This window comes from Marmota marmota, unplaced genomic scaffold, assembly GCF_001458135.2.
Source record: "Marmota marmota marmota unplaced genomic scaffold, marMar, whole genome shotgun sequence".
NCBI lineage: Eukaryota > Metazoa > Chordata > Mammalia > Rodentia > Sciuridae > Marmota > Marmota marmota.
Window position 1 is genome coordinate 40,189,042 of NW_025999853.1, and position 17,699 is coordinate 40,206,740.

The window sequence follows — 17,699 nt, forward strand, 5'->3', positions numbered from 1 at the left end:
ACTAGGTTCCTGTCAACAGATGCATGGATAAAGAAAACATGATATACATACATACACAATGAGGTATTATCCAGTCATAAAGAAGAAAAAAATCATGTCATTTGCAGGAACATTGACAGAACTAGAGATTATCATGTTAAGCAAAATAAGTCAGACACAAAAATTCAAGAATCATATGTTTTCTTCTGCATGTAAAACATGAAATTGTTGTTTTTTTGTTTTGTTTTGTTTTGTTTTATTAAATGACCTGAAACTAGTGGAGAGACCACTCGGGGAAGGGGAAAGTGATCAGGAGGAGTGGGTGAAAGAAAAGGATAAGGGTAGTAGAGAGGGAGGACTTGATCAGAGTACCATGTATTCACTTATGAACTTATGAAAGTGTCACAGTGAAACCCATAAATTTAACTAATATGAATTAAAAATTTTAATTTTAAAAAATTATGTAAGTAACCAATCCTTGCTACTAAATCTAGCTTAATAATTTCAAGCTCAAGGTGAAATTGGTTCTTTTTTTAAAAAAAATATTTTTGTAGTTATAGATTTTTGGACAGAATGCCTTTATTTTATTTGTTTGTTTTCATGTGGTTCTAAGGATTGAACCCAGTGCCTCACTCATGCTAGGCAAGCACTCTGCCACTGAGCTATAGCTCCAGCCCTGAAATTAGTTCTTTTTTTCTTAATGTTTATTTTTTAGTTGGACACAATATCATCTTTATTTTATTTATTTATTTTTATGTGGTGCTGAGGTTCGAACCCAGGGCCTCACACATGCTAGATGAGCACTCTATGGCTGAGCCACAACCCTAGCCCCTGAAATTAGTTCTTAGTAAGGGCTATCCTATTTACAAAAAGTTGCCGAAGAACTGGAAACTTGGCAGTCAGCCAGGATGGAGCAGTACATTTTAATTCTTTTTCTTTTGGAATTGAGTTCACATTACCAATTTATAAACTTTGAAGATTTCCCAAAGATATACCTAAGTGTGTTGGGGGGAAGGGTAGTATTCTCACTGATGCCGGAATGAAAATTTGGAAGGACGTCAATATTTTTTGAGAATTTTTTAAAAGTCCTGACATTAGGAACTCTTATAGGGAAAGAAAACTAAATTTCAATTGTTTCTCCTGTAACTTTTATATCCTTCCTCACAGGAAGGAGACGGAGAAGGAAAGGAAGATGAGATAGGAGGAGGAAAAGGGGAAAAAAAGAAAGTGCTCAGAATTGTGTTTCATTGGCTACAACTTATTTATTTGCTTGGTTTTTAGTTTGCAGCATTTTGAGGAGTCTGCTTCAATTTGTGAAATATTTAAATTAAAGAGCTGGAATCTTGAATGCATAATCTTAGTTGTTATAATGTGGCTAATCTTGGTTAAGCTTGTAATGTGTGGCTTAGACAAAGACAATTTAATCTTCTTATTTCTTATCCCCAAGGAGAAGATTATGCATACGAAATCAGAAAAATTCTAGTTAATAACTAAACCAGGGGTCCTCACACTTCATGATATTGTGAACTCTCCCTAAACTCTTTCACTGTCTCTAGTAGTTTCCTTAATTTAGATCTTGTCTTAATTTTGGACCTGGAAACAAGTGTGGAGAAATGAATTGTGATATGTTGCCAGAGTTTTTTTTCTCTAACTCATTTGACTAGTTTTTTAATTGAACTAAATGAAATAAACCAAGAGGGAAATATCCAGGTGAGTGCTGGTCTCAACAATTTGGTAGAGATAACCCTACTCAACAGTGGACAAAGGAAATTGCCATATGGTCCTAAGCTACTTTGGTAGCTTTGTTAGGCCTTTGAAAAAGATCACCAGAGGTCAGGTGGTCACTCAGAGAGGCAGACAGAGGGAAGTTGAGACAGACCGATCACAGCTGGTAAGCACAAGCCCTGCTAGGTAGAATCATTTCATTAAATGATTATTTTAAATAATTTATACAAATTCAACTATGCTTGCTTGGGAGTGAAATAGATGTTAAAATAGCACTTTCCTGCCATCCCTCACAGTGATCATCTTCCATAGAATGAGGCAAGTGATATGGATCTGCCACTAGTTAAGTCTATCTCTGTTCCCTTGTAAACATCCTTCCATATTTAAACATTCAATGTGGCCTCTACACTACAAATCGACTATTTTATCTGTGCTACTCAACCAAAGAAATCCAAATCTATTCCAATGCCAAAAGAAAACCTGGCAGCGCTCAGCTTGAGATGGTTTCCCAAAGGCACCTTTTAGAGGAATGTTCAAGGGTAATTTTGAACATCTCCTTTTTTTGTCTGGAGCTGATGTTCGGACACTACTCCTGAGTAATTTGCTACCCCAATGGACAATCGTCTCATTACCGTTTACCTCTATCTCTGTATCTGTCTTCTCTTGTAGAAAAAAAAAAATCCTTGATCTCTCTTCTCTGTTCTTTTCATATTTGTTTTAAAATTCCAGCTAAGTTGGAGTGTAGTACGCATCACACTGAAGGCTGTCTTGTCTGGTCCTGCTCAGCTTCATCTAGAACCTAATTCCAGTTTCCATAGTCTGAGGCTCTGTTACCTTCACCATGAGGTCGGCCTTGACCCTACCCTGTCCAAACTGGTAGTGTCACCTGTCCACATTCTCAGTGCCTCTTACCTGGCTCTTTTTTTTTATTCTTTTTCTCAGGATACATTCACCTTGTCACTTTTTTATTGTACCTGTTTAACTCTGATATATCAGATTTTTAATTCTGATGTATTCAGAAAACATGTCTGTTTTCCATGACCAGAGAGCAAACTCTGCAAGGTAGGGGTCTTTTTCAGTCTGTCCATCTGTGTCTTAATCACCAGGAACTCTGCCTGGCCTACATAAGTATTGAATACATATTTGCTGAATGAATGTTTGAGGCTTCTGCATCTTAATTCCCTGAGTAGAAATTGTTTGAGGGGTTGTTACTTTCTTAAAGCAGGTCTTACATCTATGCTTAATTCTCTCCTTATCATTATTGAAAACAGGCCCTGGGTAATTAGTGAGACTTCTCTAGTTACTCATCATTACTAGACCTATGTGAAGAGAGGTACAACACCAAAACAATTGACCGCTTGACAATAAATCAAAACCTATTATAGCAAATAGATTTGGAGCAGAAATTTGTATGACAGAAATGTCTAAATCTAGCCAGTGGCCCATTTATTTTAAATTAGGTTCTTATCCTCAAAATCCTATTACAGCAAAGTGATTTAAACAGATTCTTTGTCTTCTCTTTAATGTGACTTAACCTGGGTATTAAGAAGATTTCAATTAAAGAGTTTGATGAGGAATCTACATTTTCTAGACCACAAGAGTCATTTAAAACAAATGACACGTTTCTTAAACTCTTCTATTATCCAACTCTCAATAATGTCTGTCTCTTCCTCAAGTGATTTTCCTAGTGATGTGGACAAGGCTTAAATATTTTAAATGTTTACCTGCAGGTGCCCTCAAAGGGCACAAAAAATATATCTTAAAGAGTTATTTAAAACACCAACCTACATTTTCCTTAACGTTTGAAACTTACGCTGCCTGCTCACTTCAGGTGTGACCGGAATCAAACTGAGGGAAGTGAGCATTAGCAAATCAATGAAGCAAACCATTTCAGCACTGTGGGTCACATTTTTCTCTTTTTATTAAAATTCTAGTTTGTCCAGAGTCTCATTTTGTCGTGTTCAGCCATTATAATTTGTAACAGCTGATTTGAACCACAAAGGTATGGAGATTATATTTTCCAAGACAAAAAAGAAAGAAAAAGAAAAGAAAAAATAGGCAGCATGCTGTAACCATTTTTTTTGGGATTCAGACAAACATTGGTTGGAATCCTGGACCCACCCCTTCCCAGCAGAGCCTGATTTTCAGCGTGCTAGTGAACTATTCTGAGACTCAGTCTTTTCATCCATAAAACAAGCCTATTAACACCTACTTTGCAGAATCACCAGGGGCAAACTCCCCTATGGTGCCTGGCATGTAGAGGCAATAAATTCTTATTTGTCACAATGTAGATATATTAAGGTCAATTGCACCACAAGTCACAACTATCATCATGATTGTTAACTCCTCTGATTTAGCCATTTGTTTATTTGGAAGTTTCATAAAGGCACAAAGCCTAAGATATCTTTTAAATATGTTTAATCTTTTGCTTTTATTGAAAAGCATTATATAGAGTACGTGTATCCTAAAAAAATTCAGATCATGAAATTCCTGTTCTATAGGTCCTGGTTCTTGCCTGGATCCTGGAAGTAATCCTGACATTTTCAGAAGACCCAAATATCACTATTGGTCATTATACAATGGGATGTGTGTGGGGGTGTGTGGGTATGAGTTCCTGATGGTTATGGTTGACTTGTGTCCCTTAAAAAATATGTTAAAATTCCAGTTCCCAGTACTTTGGGACCTTATTTAGAAATAGGGTCTTTGCAGATGATCACTTTAAGATGAGGTCATTAGGGTGGGGTCTAATCCAATGTGACTGTCCCTTTAAAAGGGGGCAATTTGAACACAAACACACCCACAGGGAAAATGCCATGTGATGTTGAAAGCAAAAATTGGGGTTATGTATCTAGTCACTTGCCAGACATGACCAGAACTAGGAGAGAAACATAGAACATTGTCTCCCTCCCAGTCTTCAGAAGGAAACAAACCTGCCAACACCCTGATCTTGAATGAGTAGCCACCAGAGCTGTAAGACACTTCATTTCTGTTGCTTAAGCTACCCAGTTTGCACTTTGTCACACAGTCCCAGCAAACAAATGCAATCACTCAGCACACCACAGCTGTTCAGGGAGGAGGGAGCAGCTTGTAGGTTGCTTCTAACATTGCTGCTCCACCATGTGTTCAACTCCTAGGTCTGGGAGGGACTCAGAATCCAGAATGCATATTTTACTTGACAATTTAAACATACCTTGTTGTCTGGTTCCAGGGTAAAGACAGGGAGAAGCAGAGGGAGGAAGAGGGGGAGAAGGAAGGCAAGGGATGGAGAGAGGGAGAATGAAAGGGACAGGTAGACAAGTGTTGAAATGCTACGAAGAAGAGAATGTGTACACAGATGTTTGCAAGTTCTGTCCCCTCCTCAGCTGGACCCCAGGAATCTTGCTATCACCAGGAAGATGATTTTTTTTTCTCTTTTTTAAAAGGTAGAAAGCTTTAAGCATCCCTCCTTCCCACTAGCTGTGTCATCAAGCTGCATGGGTGGCAGCTGAGTAATTGCTGCAGTTGGGCCCTCTGGTCAGCCTTCGCCTGCAAATCTCCAGGAGAGCCAGAAGAAGATTTGTCATTTCCTGCTTCCCTACGGCAGACCCCATTCAGGTCCTTTTGTGGCTAATGAAGCCAGCAGAGCCATCAGCTGTTGGTGCTTACTCTTGAATTAGCCAAAGCAGCACAGGAAATCATCGATCTGCCACTTATACATATAAATATGGCTAAGCAGTGGTTATCATTTACTGACTACCAACTATATGCCAAGCACTGTGCTAAGCATTTTTATGCATCATTTAATAAGAATTCATTCAACAACAAACAAGAGCCTACTACGTGCAAGTTGCTGAACTGGATGCTGAAGATATGATGAATAGTACAGATACAGTCCTACGGGCGACACTATTTTTGCTTACCAAACTGCCACTCCATCTTTCCTCCGCTATTTGGATTGTGCAAAATCTTACTCTCTTAGCCTCCTTTATAGCTTGGAGCTGTAAGCCACACAATTTTTGGCCAAGAATATAAGATGTGGTAAATGTAGATGTGATGGCTGGACTTGTAATGGCTATCTTAATCCCATGAAGTAAAAACCAGGTCCATACTGGGTGTGGTGGCGCAGGCCTGTAATCCCAGCAGCTCAGGAGGCTGAGGCAGATCCTGAGTTCAAAGGCAGCCTTAGCAACTTAGTGAGGCCCTAAGCAAATCATACATACCCTGTGTGTAAATGAAATACAAAAAAGGGCTGAGGATGTGCCTCAGTGGTTAGGTGTCCCTGGGTTCAATCCCCAGTACCAGTACCAGGAAAAAAAAAAAAAAAACAGGTACAAGAGACATTCTGACATGCTTCTAGAACTTACCAGCAACCACAACCTCTGAACTTCTTATTTAGATGAGGAAAGCGAATCTGTATTTATCTAAGCCACTATAATTCATATTTTCTATTATTTGTAGCTGAACACACTCCAAAACTAATAATCTACCTTGATAAAGATAATATCTATCTGGGGAGACAGACATAACCAGTTTATTTCACAATAATCACTTGGTTGGATTGTGACAAGTGCAATGAGGAGATTCAGGACACCAGGACCTGTGTATCAGGTGTGTCCAATTTCAGAGGTCATGCTGTCCAAAAGCAGTCCTGGGTATAATTGTGATTCTGTCAGTTACTAGTTACATAACTTTGGGCAAGTTGATTGACCTTTCTAAGTCTCTGTTACCTTTGTAATCTGATAAGTAAGAAATAGAGTATTATATCTCATAGTTTTGTCATGAGAACTATATGATAAAATGCCTGTAAAATGGTTTGTAATTTCCTGCTATGTAGTAAGCCCTCAATGATAAGCCACCATTATTGTATTATATCACGTTACTATCACCTATGTATATTAATACATATTTGTGGTAGGCAGAATTCTAAAAAGGCTTCCAAGATTCCCACTTCCCTGTTTATAAACCTTGCACAATCCCCTCTCCTGAATGTGGCAGAACTTGTGAATATGAGGATAGATGTCTCCTGCAATAATACTACCTAATAGAGAAAAAGGGAGATTATCCCTGGAGGGCCTACCCTACTCAGGTGAACCTTTAAAAATAGAGCATTTTTTTTTCAGCTGTTTACACAGAAAGAAGTCATAGATGTATCCATGTTGGCTTGGAAGAAGAAATAGAAAGGTGTTATGAACTATCTCCAGGCCCACATGGCAAGGAACTGAAGGCTCTGAGAATGTTTGCTGACCCAACAGCTAGCAAGAAAATAGGAACTTCGCCCCACTCTCCAGGAGCAAGTAAATAACTGTGCCAACAACATGTGAGCTCAAAGACTCTTAACCTTAAATGAGGTGGCAGCTCCCACTGACCCCTAGGTCTCAGTCTGGGGAAACTTAAGCAGAACCTCACCAGGGCTGGACCTACAAAACCATGAGATAATAACCTTGTGATTCACAGCACTGTGGGTGGTAATTGAATATGCAGCAATTATAGAAACCAATATATAATTATATTGTATCATAGGGAATGATATATTGTATAAAACTATATTGCATCAGGGTAAAGTCTGATATATGTGGTCAAAGAGATCCCCAAATTCAAAATGACTAGAGAATAATCTAATGTACAAGGAGTTTGTTTCCCTCCTGCATTGCAATCCTGAAGTGAGCAGAGCAGTTTCAGAGGTGACTTGAATTTACATGGGCATTCAGGTGCTCATATTTCTCTCATTTTGTTACCCAGGCAACCCCCAGTAGGACCTCTGTCCTCATCTGCACGGTCAAAGATGGGTCCCTGACACCAGTGCAATGAAAGAGAGACCAGGTCTGTAGCATCAATTTTACCTTCAGCAAATGATGCAGGAATGCTATTCACCCTCTGCGCTCACATTCAGCTTTTGAGAATTTTGCCTCTTGATCATACCTAGCCTCAAAGGAGTCTGGGAATCACAAACACAGGGTGGGATTGGGCATACACCCAGGAGAAGAGGAAAGTGGATTTGGTCAACAATTAGTAGTTTTTAACCACAAAGATTATGAAATAATAGTAGCCAGTATGTTATGCTATCAAATTCCTCTCCAACTTTGCTTTCCTGCTGATCACTTTGTTTTGATTATTTCAGAGAAGGCCAAACTTAATTGCAGAAGAGACACCTCACAATTTTTTAATGCTGACATGAGGCTATGTTGACCTCTGCCTGGAACAGAGGTAGCATTATGGACTGTAATGCTCACTGCTAATTATTGCAATTCATAATCAGATGTACTTTTCTTAGTGCTTTGCAAACAGGTACAAATATGTTCCGGTCCACAAGTTTTATCCACCTACCCATCTCCACCTGTGACATGGTGCCAGGAAAGGGAGATGACAAAATATCAGAATATAGAGCCCTTCCTGCACACAGCCTGACATTTCCCTCCTTACCCCTCATCTTTTCTCCTTCAGAGAACTGCAAGAAATATTGCTGAACAGAACATGGTCATTTTTGCTGTGATTTAGTCATCCGGTCAAAAGGGTTGTACACTGCTGTGTAGTACTTTCCTAGTGATGAGAAAGGCCATGCGGACAGCTTCAGATCCTCTTTGAGAATTAGCTTGATCTAAAGACCCCTTTTTCTGAGACTCCCCAAAGACATCAAGAGGATGGGTGTCTTGCAGGGATTCAGATATTGTAAATCTACAGGGTTGAAACAGTAGCCGCTCAATAAGTGTTTACCCATGTCAGCGACAGCATAGATGTACAAGATGATTCATTTTAAGAGAAAAGAGAAAATTCCTCACAGATTTTTCAAAATTCATACCACAGAATCTTACTCATTGTTTGTTTCCTCTCCTCTGAAACTGGAGCTTGGCTTTGAAGGTATTTTTCAAATGTTACATATTTTGCTAACTGTATGTACCTCCATGTGTCATTCCTCCAGAAACTTATTTCTGTGGTGGTGTTTAGTCTGAGCTCCAAGCTGGTGGTGTCCCTGGGTCTTGAGGGAAGTCTGCCTTCTGATAGGATTTCTACTGAATAGCCGAATTTCCTGGATTCGGATAGCAACCTTTACACGGGAATCAAAGCATCTCTCCAAATTATAAGCCCCTTGTCTTATCTGACTCTATGTTCCCACAGCAAAAACAACATTTAGTTATGTTTTCTTCTAAGAACATTTCTCCAGAAGGATCCTTTTTATTTCAAACTAACCCACCTAGATTAATGGTATAACTCTCCATTCTTTCAATCCATGAAGAGACAAAAAACTGATCTTTATAAGGCCTGATTAGGGCAGTCACATTTCAAAAGGTAGATCATGAATCTGTGGAATGACTCAAAGAGTGGCTAATCTACTGGTCAGAAAACCTGACAACATGGAATGTCAGGCCCAATAATGAATAAATAAGGAAACAGGCCCCCTTACTCCTGTCTCCTTTTCAGCATTCCTCATTTCACAGATGGATCTGTGCTTTGTTAAACCAAGAAGCCATTTAAGCATCTTTGGGGCCAGGAGCATGGCTGCCACAATTAGGTCTTTCCCTGACCAGACATGGGAAAATAAGAGATAACATTAAAAAATAATACGTGTTGCAGGAAACTACCAGGACTCAGAAGGAATGTTCTTTTCCAGTAGGGTTTGAGGTTTCCTTCAGATCTCTGATGAGCTACTGAGGTGGGTCTATTTGAGAACTAAACTCACTACGTCTTGAGTTAGTATGGCATTTCTAGTCTTCACATCTTGTTCCCATCTTTTATCTCAGATGTTCTCATAACAGCTCATGCAAATAGTATACTAGGAGCTCTATTACTGAGCACTCATTTTGTGCCATGTGTTCATATACTCACTTGCTGAATCTTCACCATAATCCTTAGTTAGGTTCATCAGCCCCATTTTTCAGAAGAGGCTTAAAAAGCTGGAAATGCTCAAATTTATACAGTAGTAAGTGATAGAACAAGCACTGTGGACCTAGCCATCTGGCTCCAGAGCCCAGATGCTAATCACTCTATTATACTGGTCCAGTGGCTTTTAGAGGATGTAAGTGACCAAGACCCAATAGCACTGGAACTAAAACCATCTGTCCTGCTTCTTTCTCTTGTCTCACAGCAAAGCTCATAGGCTTTGTGCTTTACAGGGACTTCTTTGCCTATGTCCACTGTGCCTGTGATTTCCCCCAGGGTAGTCACTGAGAAATCAACCTTTTTCCAAGGTCAAGCTCAGGATTTAAAACCTTTAATTTCCTGCAAGTTGACATTTTACCATTTCATAGTCCCAAGCCTCCTGCAGCTTTTTAAAGAGTGATTTCAGATATTCACTCCCCACAGCTCCAAGAACAATTCATTTCAATCTTGGGACATTGCCCAGAATTCAGGAAAACTAGCACTAACCTTCCAGTCTGGCTTTTTATTTCATCCACTGTCTAAAGCTCTGCTGACAAGCATCAACTACCAGGTAAGAAGTAGGAAAATGATTTGTTTTCCAGGTGATATATATATATATATATAATTTTTTAAAAACAGGTATTTTTGGGAAAACGAAAGGCCCAGGTAACTTATGTGTTCCTTTATTCACATGAATGTTTTGGGGTCATGTAAACAGTAGAAAAATATGTTCAATAGGTTTAATCACCATTTAAATAATGGTAGAACAAATCCATCTAGTCTTATCATAATAAGAGTTACTTAGTAAATTTAAAATAAACCTCAGGAGCCCAGGAAAAAGAAAAGTTTTAATTATTTGTATCAGAGAACAGCTTTAGAAGGTTAATGTTAGGGAAGGATCTGTAATGGTTTTTATGTAACCCAAAAGTATGTATAGACTGGAGATAACAAATAGAAATAACTTTAGCAACTTAGCTTGAAATTAACAAAATTGCATCATTCTCTTGGAAATTCATTCCTGATAAGCTGTCTATCGATCAAAGTTGCTCTTGAAAAAATGTTAAAAGGGCTACTGGACTAAACATTTATTTTCTCTTTCTCTCTCTCTCTCTTTTTTTGTTTTTTTTTTTTTTGGGGGGGGGGATAATGGGATTGAACTCAGGGGCACTTGACCACTGAGCCACATCCTTAGCCCTGTTTTGTATTTTATTAGAGAGAGGATCTCACTTAGTTGCTTAGCATCTTGCTGTTTTCTAAAACTGGCTTTGAATTCTTGATCCTCCTGCCTCTGCCTCCCGAGCTACTGGGATTATAGAAGTACACCACCACACCCGATCTTCTCCATTGCTTTAATTTTTTTCTTTATTGGTGGAATTTTTTTTTTAGTAAGCCAAAATTTGGGTTGTTACCAGATAACCTAGTAAGATAGTTTAAGTTAAATTTTATAGTGGAGATCTAGTCCAATAAACATTGATGAGGCGATTCTTTTTTAAAATGAGCATAAAAGCTAATGGTTCACAGTGAACCACAAGTCTATAAATGATTCTAGTGAAAAGTAAAGCTATTTCTTTATAATAGTGAAGAGAAGCACATTATTTGCAAATTTTATTTTATTTAGACATTTTGTAAAATTATCAGCCAATCCTTCAATCATCTCCAAAATTTGATATAGAATGAAATAATAAGAGGAGCTCACATTTTGTGAGGAGTGTCTTTATATTCAGGAATAACATTAAAAACTGCAAAGATCATTATAATAAATAAGAAAAAATGTTCACAATCTGTTGTCTTCCACTTTCTGCCACTATCTCCACATACTGAAGTCCACATTAGAGCAGAGTACCCTCTCAACCTAGGTTGTTCATCTAGAACCTATAAAGTGTGAGGGCAATAAACTCCTAGCACATTACATTATCTTCTAATTTTCTGAAATGTTGCATCTCTTTGAAAGAGCATTCTGGACTTTCCCTCTAATTTCCTCCACTTAATTGCTATAGAATGTTGTCCTCATCCCAAAACAAAAGAATCAACCTGTTTTGTTTGTTTGTTTGTTTGTTTGTTTAACATGTATCATTAGGTGACTTCTTGAAAGTCTGATGCCCAATCTGTTGGTAGTGTTGAATGTCATGGGACAGAGAAACAAATCTTTTGGACAAAATATTATCAACAGGAAATTCCCATCCTACTCCCTTCCTTCTGTCATTGATGGTAAGAAGTTACCACACTGAAGAGACTGGGCAAGGTATTGTAATGTTTTGACTCATAAAATTTTCATGAAAACAACTCTTTCCCAATCAAGTTTGGACAGGTTTAGTATCTGACTTTCTTGTGTGTGACATGCTATTAAAATCACCTAAGACTCTGTTATCCCACAGTCTGTTTGGCTTTCCATTTATCCCAGGATCCCAAATAGCCAAAAGCAGTTTACAAAAAGAAGGGGGGAGCTTATATCTAGTTACTTTAATATTATATTTTATAATTCCTCTTAAATTTCATTTTTACTATAATAATTGATGATAGATTTTTTTTATAGATAATAAAATAGATACTCCAAAAGGATGTGAAACTTGCCAGAAACCAGGGAGCTGGGGCAAAATAACTTGGCTCTAACCCAATTGCGTTTGCCTTCAAGTCCTCAGCTCTCCACAGGCTCTTCCCTCTTCCTCCTCTGTGTCACATTGGCCCTCCTCTACTGCTGCTCAGCAGGGATGCCAAGAGGAGAACCACACCAAGATAGAAAACAGAGGTGTTTGTTAAATCACCCTCCCAGATGCCCTGTCAGTGCAATGAGCATGGAGGCAGAGTACACAATGCAAAAGCAGCACACTTTGAATTCAGAGCAAGACTCAAACAAAGTTCATTCCCTCCATTACTGAATGGTGTCTACTACCTAGATCAAGATGAGACTCCTAGGAGAACACATAATCAATGTGCCACAGCCTTTCGCCAAGTTGAAATCACTACCTCCCTCCAGTGTATGCTCCAAACTCTGGTCTCCACTCCAACTCTATCTCAGGGTGGAGCCCTCTTCTTACTAGATTGGTTACCATGGGCCCTCTCTTCAAGTCCTGCCAGACCTGAGAAACCTTCATGGTAGCAACCTACCCTCAACCTACTTAATTATTGTTCAGGATTAGAATTAGACTTGCCATGTCTCAAACTCCCAGTTTGGATTGCAGATTCCTTCCTAAGAATCTGGCAGCCCATGCCTCAGTTTCCTCTCACGTTTGCTCCTTTAGCAGCAGCTTGCTCCCTCCTCCCAGTTCTCCTAAAGAATTACCAGCAGGTGACCTGGCTGGCTCCCCAGATCATTCATAGGTAACCCTGGGGCTCCTTCTGTGCACTACTGAGCTCACCTGGTATTTTTACAAATTGGCTCCAGTCTGGGTCACCCACTCTCCTCCAAAGTGATGAGGACAAAGTGAGGATTCTCCAAAACTAATCCATAAATCTGCCATTCTCCTAGCAAACACCTCTCTCCCCACCCTCCAGTCACCTGAAGTCTACATTTTATCAGACACCATATTTTATGAAGATTTTGTATGTTGAAAGCATCACTCGAATCCTATAAAATAGACACCATTTAATAGGATATGTGTTTTAGAATCAACTTCTCTCTTGACAATTGAGTTGCATTTTATCTGTAAAGAAATGAATTAATAACTGAATCCTTTAAAATATTTTATTATGAGTTGCAGGGAGTTTGGAAGAATTAGATGAACTCTAGATAGAGCAAAGGAGAGGGAGGGAAAAGGAGGGGGATGGAGGTAAGAAAGATGGTGGAATGAGATGGAAATCATTGCCCTAAGTACATTTATGAAGACACAAATGGTGTGACTCTACTTTGTGTACAACCAGAGATATGAAAAACTGTGCTCTATATGTATAAAATGGATTGTAATGCATTCTGCTGTCATATATAACAAGTTGGAATAAAAAAAAAAAAGAAATAACATGCTTTGTTCTAAATAAATTCTCTCTAAAATTAAAATATATTTTTTTATTATGAAAAATTGTAAACATACAAAAGTGTACTGAAGAGTATAATGAACTGACTTCAGTGAGGCTTCATTCAGGACCAATATTTTGTCATTATATCCCATCCATATCTTTCATGTTCTGGATTATTTTATATAAATCCTAAAATGTGTATCATTTTAGCCATATTTTACTATATGTTTTTAAAGACAAAAATATTCCTTTAAAAATAATCACAATACCATTGTTATACCTAAAATTAATAATAGCTTCATATTACCAAATACTATAAAATACTCAGTCTGCAGATTTCTTTTACTATTTCCTAACACAATATTTTTTTTACACTTGCTTTGTTCAAATCAGGAACCAAAACACATGCATCACATTAATGTGTATTTCCAAAGTCCCTCAAAACATATCTGTACAGATTTATTTTTTTATTTTTCTAGAAATTTGTTGAATAGAGGTGATAATTTGCCCTGTAGAATTTCCCATTCTGGGTTTTTATTATTGCCTCCCTGTGATAGCCTCTGTTTTCTGCATCTCCTATGAAATTGGTAGTTAGATCTAGAGCCCTTGGTAAGAATCCCATTTAATTTTTATAATATTTGATAGGGTATATTTTCTTTCATATTGTACAAGGGAGCATAGAGCATGTGGTTGTTTCCCTTTTTGTAATGTTTAATTGATCAGTAGGTTCTGGGTTGTCAGATGATTCATACTTCATAAGGTTCCCCATTAGTGTTTTCCCTAATGGTTTAGAAATCATTGATGCTTATTGCCCAGCTTTAAAATTTCTTTTTTCTTTTCTTTTCTTTTTCTTTTTTTTTTAGGGATTGCAAACTGGTGATATTTAACTTCTGCTATTCCTTCTGCATTTATTAGCTACAATTCATTAAAACAACAATAAAAACTTTCCCTCATCAACTATTAGGTGACTCTGAGATATATATTTTTTTATGGGAAAAGCATGATAAATGCTTGTTCCCTTCTTGGTTACCAGTTTCCAAAGATGACAGATGAAGATTTTTAGGTATCATTATAAACTCTTATATATTTAACATTTAATTCACTGCATCATGCGTTAATGTTTCTATATAGATGACATTCCTTACACAGTTGGTATGGACGTGTAAACAGACAAAGGAAAGACAAAGACTATATGCTAATCTCAACTTTTGTTTCTTTGGTTTTCATAGTGATGGGGATTGTACCTAGGGCCATGCTCATGCCAGGCAAATGCTTTACCACTGAGCTACATCCTCTGTCCTGAGAAATTTTTAACACTAAGAAAAAGACAGTTGGCAGAAATTTGATCAAACTACAAAAAGTGGTTAACAAGGGGTTGGGAGTGTAGCTCAGTGGTAAAGTATGTGCTTAGCATGCAGGGATGCCGGGGTTCAATCCCTAACATCACACAAACAAACAAACAAACAAACAAAAAACCAGATAAACAATTGTGGCAACAACAACAATGAAAGTCTGAAAAAAATTGGGGCAGAGTAGAAAGGACTGTCTGGCACTATACAAGCAGAAAGGCTTCTCTGCTTAGGAGCAGTGAAAGTCTGATGAGTGATGGGTAGACCGTAGAGAAGGCTCAAACACTGAGTCATCACTGGGCACTTGCAGTGAGAGCACTTTTAATCTGGAACTAAAGAGGTAGAGCTGAAAGCCAGGGAGAAAGGTGTGAGTAAGCCTAGGGTGGGAGGGAAGAATATGAGCCAGCAAATGCAGCAGGGACCCATGAGGAACACTTTTTGAATCAGAGTAAGCAGTAAACTACAGCAAAGTAATTCAAGTAAGAACAAGGAGGCATCTGTATGTTGGCAAAATGCATACAGCAAGTGCGCTGTGTGCTCAATTCTGTTGCTATGCAGTCCTGCTGGCCATGTATCACAACCCAGAGATATTAACAGAAGGGTGAGGGCAATACAAAGAGGGGAAAGGGGGAAAAGCCCTGGGTTCAAGAATATAACCTTTGGAAGAGAAATTTTTCAGAGTCCTTTTGCTCAAGCAGCAACCCACCAGAACTGTCTTTGGAGATTATATAGGATTGCTATAATCCCTGCAGAAAGTCATAGCTGATTCAATGTCTTCATGTCCTTTTTTAGGCTAATAAAGCTATGTATATTACTTAACAATATTATAAAGATTTTTTACTACTAATTTTAATGGAAGGATTAATAAAATCAGAGATAATAGAATAGAAAGAACCTTAAAGGTTATAAAGTTGTTGTTCTAAATGAGAATATTAAGAAAATTTTTTATTCCATTAAAAAATAGTTCACATTGAGAACAAATTCAACAGAGGCCAAACTCTTTTGCCTCCTGGGAACAGAAGAAATAATAGCTTTATGAAAGAGTTTTAGTAATAAAATGTAACAACAAAAACAAACAAAACTCCCAATCATTATAAATTTTTCTTGTAAGGAGCATTCTGATGTCTTGTGGAATTGGAGACTGGTTACTCTATTTACTTCCTAGAATTGGTAGTTTCAAACCAATATGCAAAAGGTTAACAATGAGATGATGATTTAGCATAAATACAGATTTTTTTTAAAAAAAGTAAGAAACTCAAGCATGGATTTGGGTAAGATTATATGTCCTTGATATTTTCCTTTTTATTAAATATAGCTTACTTTACCTACCCTTAAACAGAAGGGAGTTTTTATGTTTTTAGCAGCTGTTTATTTCTTGGCCTTCTTTTATCTTTACCTTTACTGGAAATACAATATTAAGATCTCTGAAAAACAGAAAGATTATGAGACCTGGTACATTTTCTCTTGAAGTGTTGTGACTACATGTGATATGTGTTAGGACAGAACAGTCAAAGCTTTAATTTCAGCCTACCTTTTCCAAAATGCCTCCAAATAGTCACATTTAATGGTTAAAAGCCTAACTTTACATTTGGAAGTACTTCCACTTAATAACAAAGTTAATTCTTATCAGGAATATTAAGCATTTGGGGCATATTCACCAATAATCCTCCCTACACATGCAATTTATTGTTCTTTAAGGAAAGGCTATAGATGAACACCAGCAAATACATAGAGAAGTCTAAAAGTAAACATTTAAATATAACATATTGGACCTGGGGATGTGGCTCAAGTGGTAGCGCACTGGCCTGGCATGCGTTCTGCCCGGGTTCTGTTCTCAGCACCACATACAAACAAAGATGTTGTGTCCACCAAAAACTGAAAAATAGATATTAAAAACATTCTCTACCTTTAAAAAAAATAAATAAATAAAACATATTGTTCAAAAGAATGTATTTAGGACAAATTATTTTATTATCTCCTAGGCAAGATTACCTCCTCACAGAGTGTTTTGTGTATGTGTGTGTGTGTGTGTGTGTGTTCATTCCCAGATGATGCCAGAATAACCATTAAAGTATCAATTTTTTGAGTACTATTTTGAGAAGACAAATAAAGATTCTATAATCACTCTCTATACAAAATTTGGACTGACTTTGCCCTTACAAAAGTTTAAAAATATAATTGTAATATCTTGTACAGACACTTCTGGGCTTAAATGGACCTGATGATATGTCTTTGCTTTGCATGTCAGGAGATTAAGGGACAAATATTGAATGTTCCATTCAATCAACACTAAAATTCATACGCTGAATGCTTCATTGTTCTTAAACAGAAATAATACTGCATTGTAACTGTTTCATGGAAATAGTACACCTCAATAGCCATAATTTTGAAATTGTCTTAACATTGAAGTAATGACTTATTTACATATGAAATATCTTCAGATATGATATACTTATAGAATATAGGACTAAAAAAATAGCTACATGAGGGCTGGGGTTGTAGCTCCGTGGTAGAGCACTTGCGTAGCATGTGTGAGGACTTGGGTTTGATCCTCAGCACCACATAAAAATAAATAAATAAAATAAAGGCAATGTGTCCAACTACACCTAAAGAATAAATATTTAAAAAAATAGCTACATGAATTTCATCCCCCAAATTGAAAATACTTGTCTTATTATTATAGTCACACATTTAAGGACCTGAGTTACTCTGTAACCACCACCTGCCTTGCTAAAGTGTTCTAACCCAAGGAACTAACATTCTTTAGAAATGTTTACTCTTGGGAAAGATTGTTACATTCTTTGTCAAAGTAAAAAGAATGTGGGAAAACTGATGCTCTGATTTAGATAAGAGTTACTAAGT

The 17,699-nt window shown here is 37.5% G+C and overlaps 1 long non-coding RNA gene across 1 annotated transcript in view; it reads left to right on the forward strand.

Moving 5' to 3' along the window:
* The first annotated feature begins 10,030 nt into the window (after positions 1–10,030).
* Positions 10,031–17,699, forward strand: part of LOC125617487 — a 123,059-nt gene continuing 115,390 nt past the window's right edge. The window contains exon 1 of the long non-coding RNA XR_007348516.1: positions 10,031–10,108. This is a non-coding gene — a long non-coding RNA (uncharacterized LOC125617487). The remainder of the gene's footprint in view (positions 10,109–17,699) is intronic.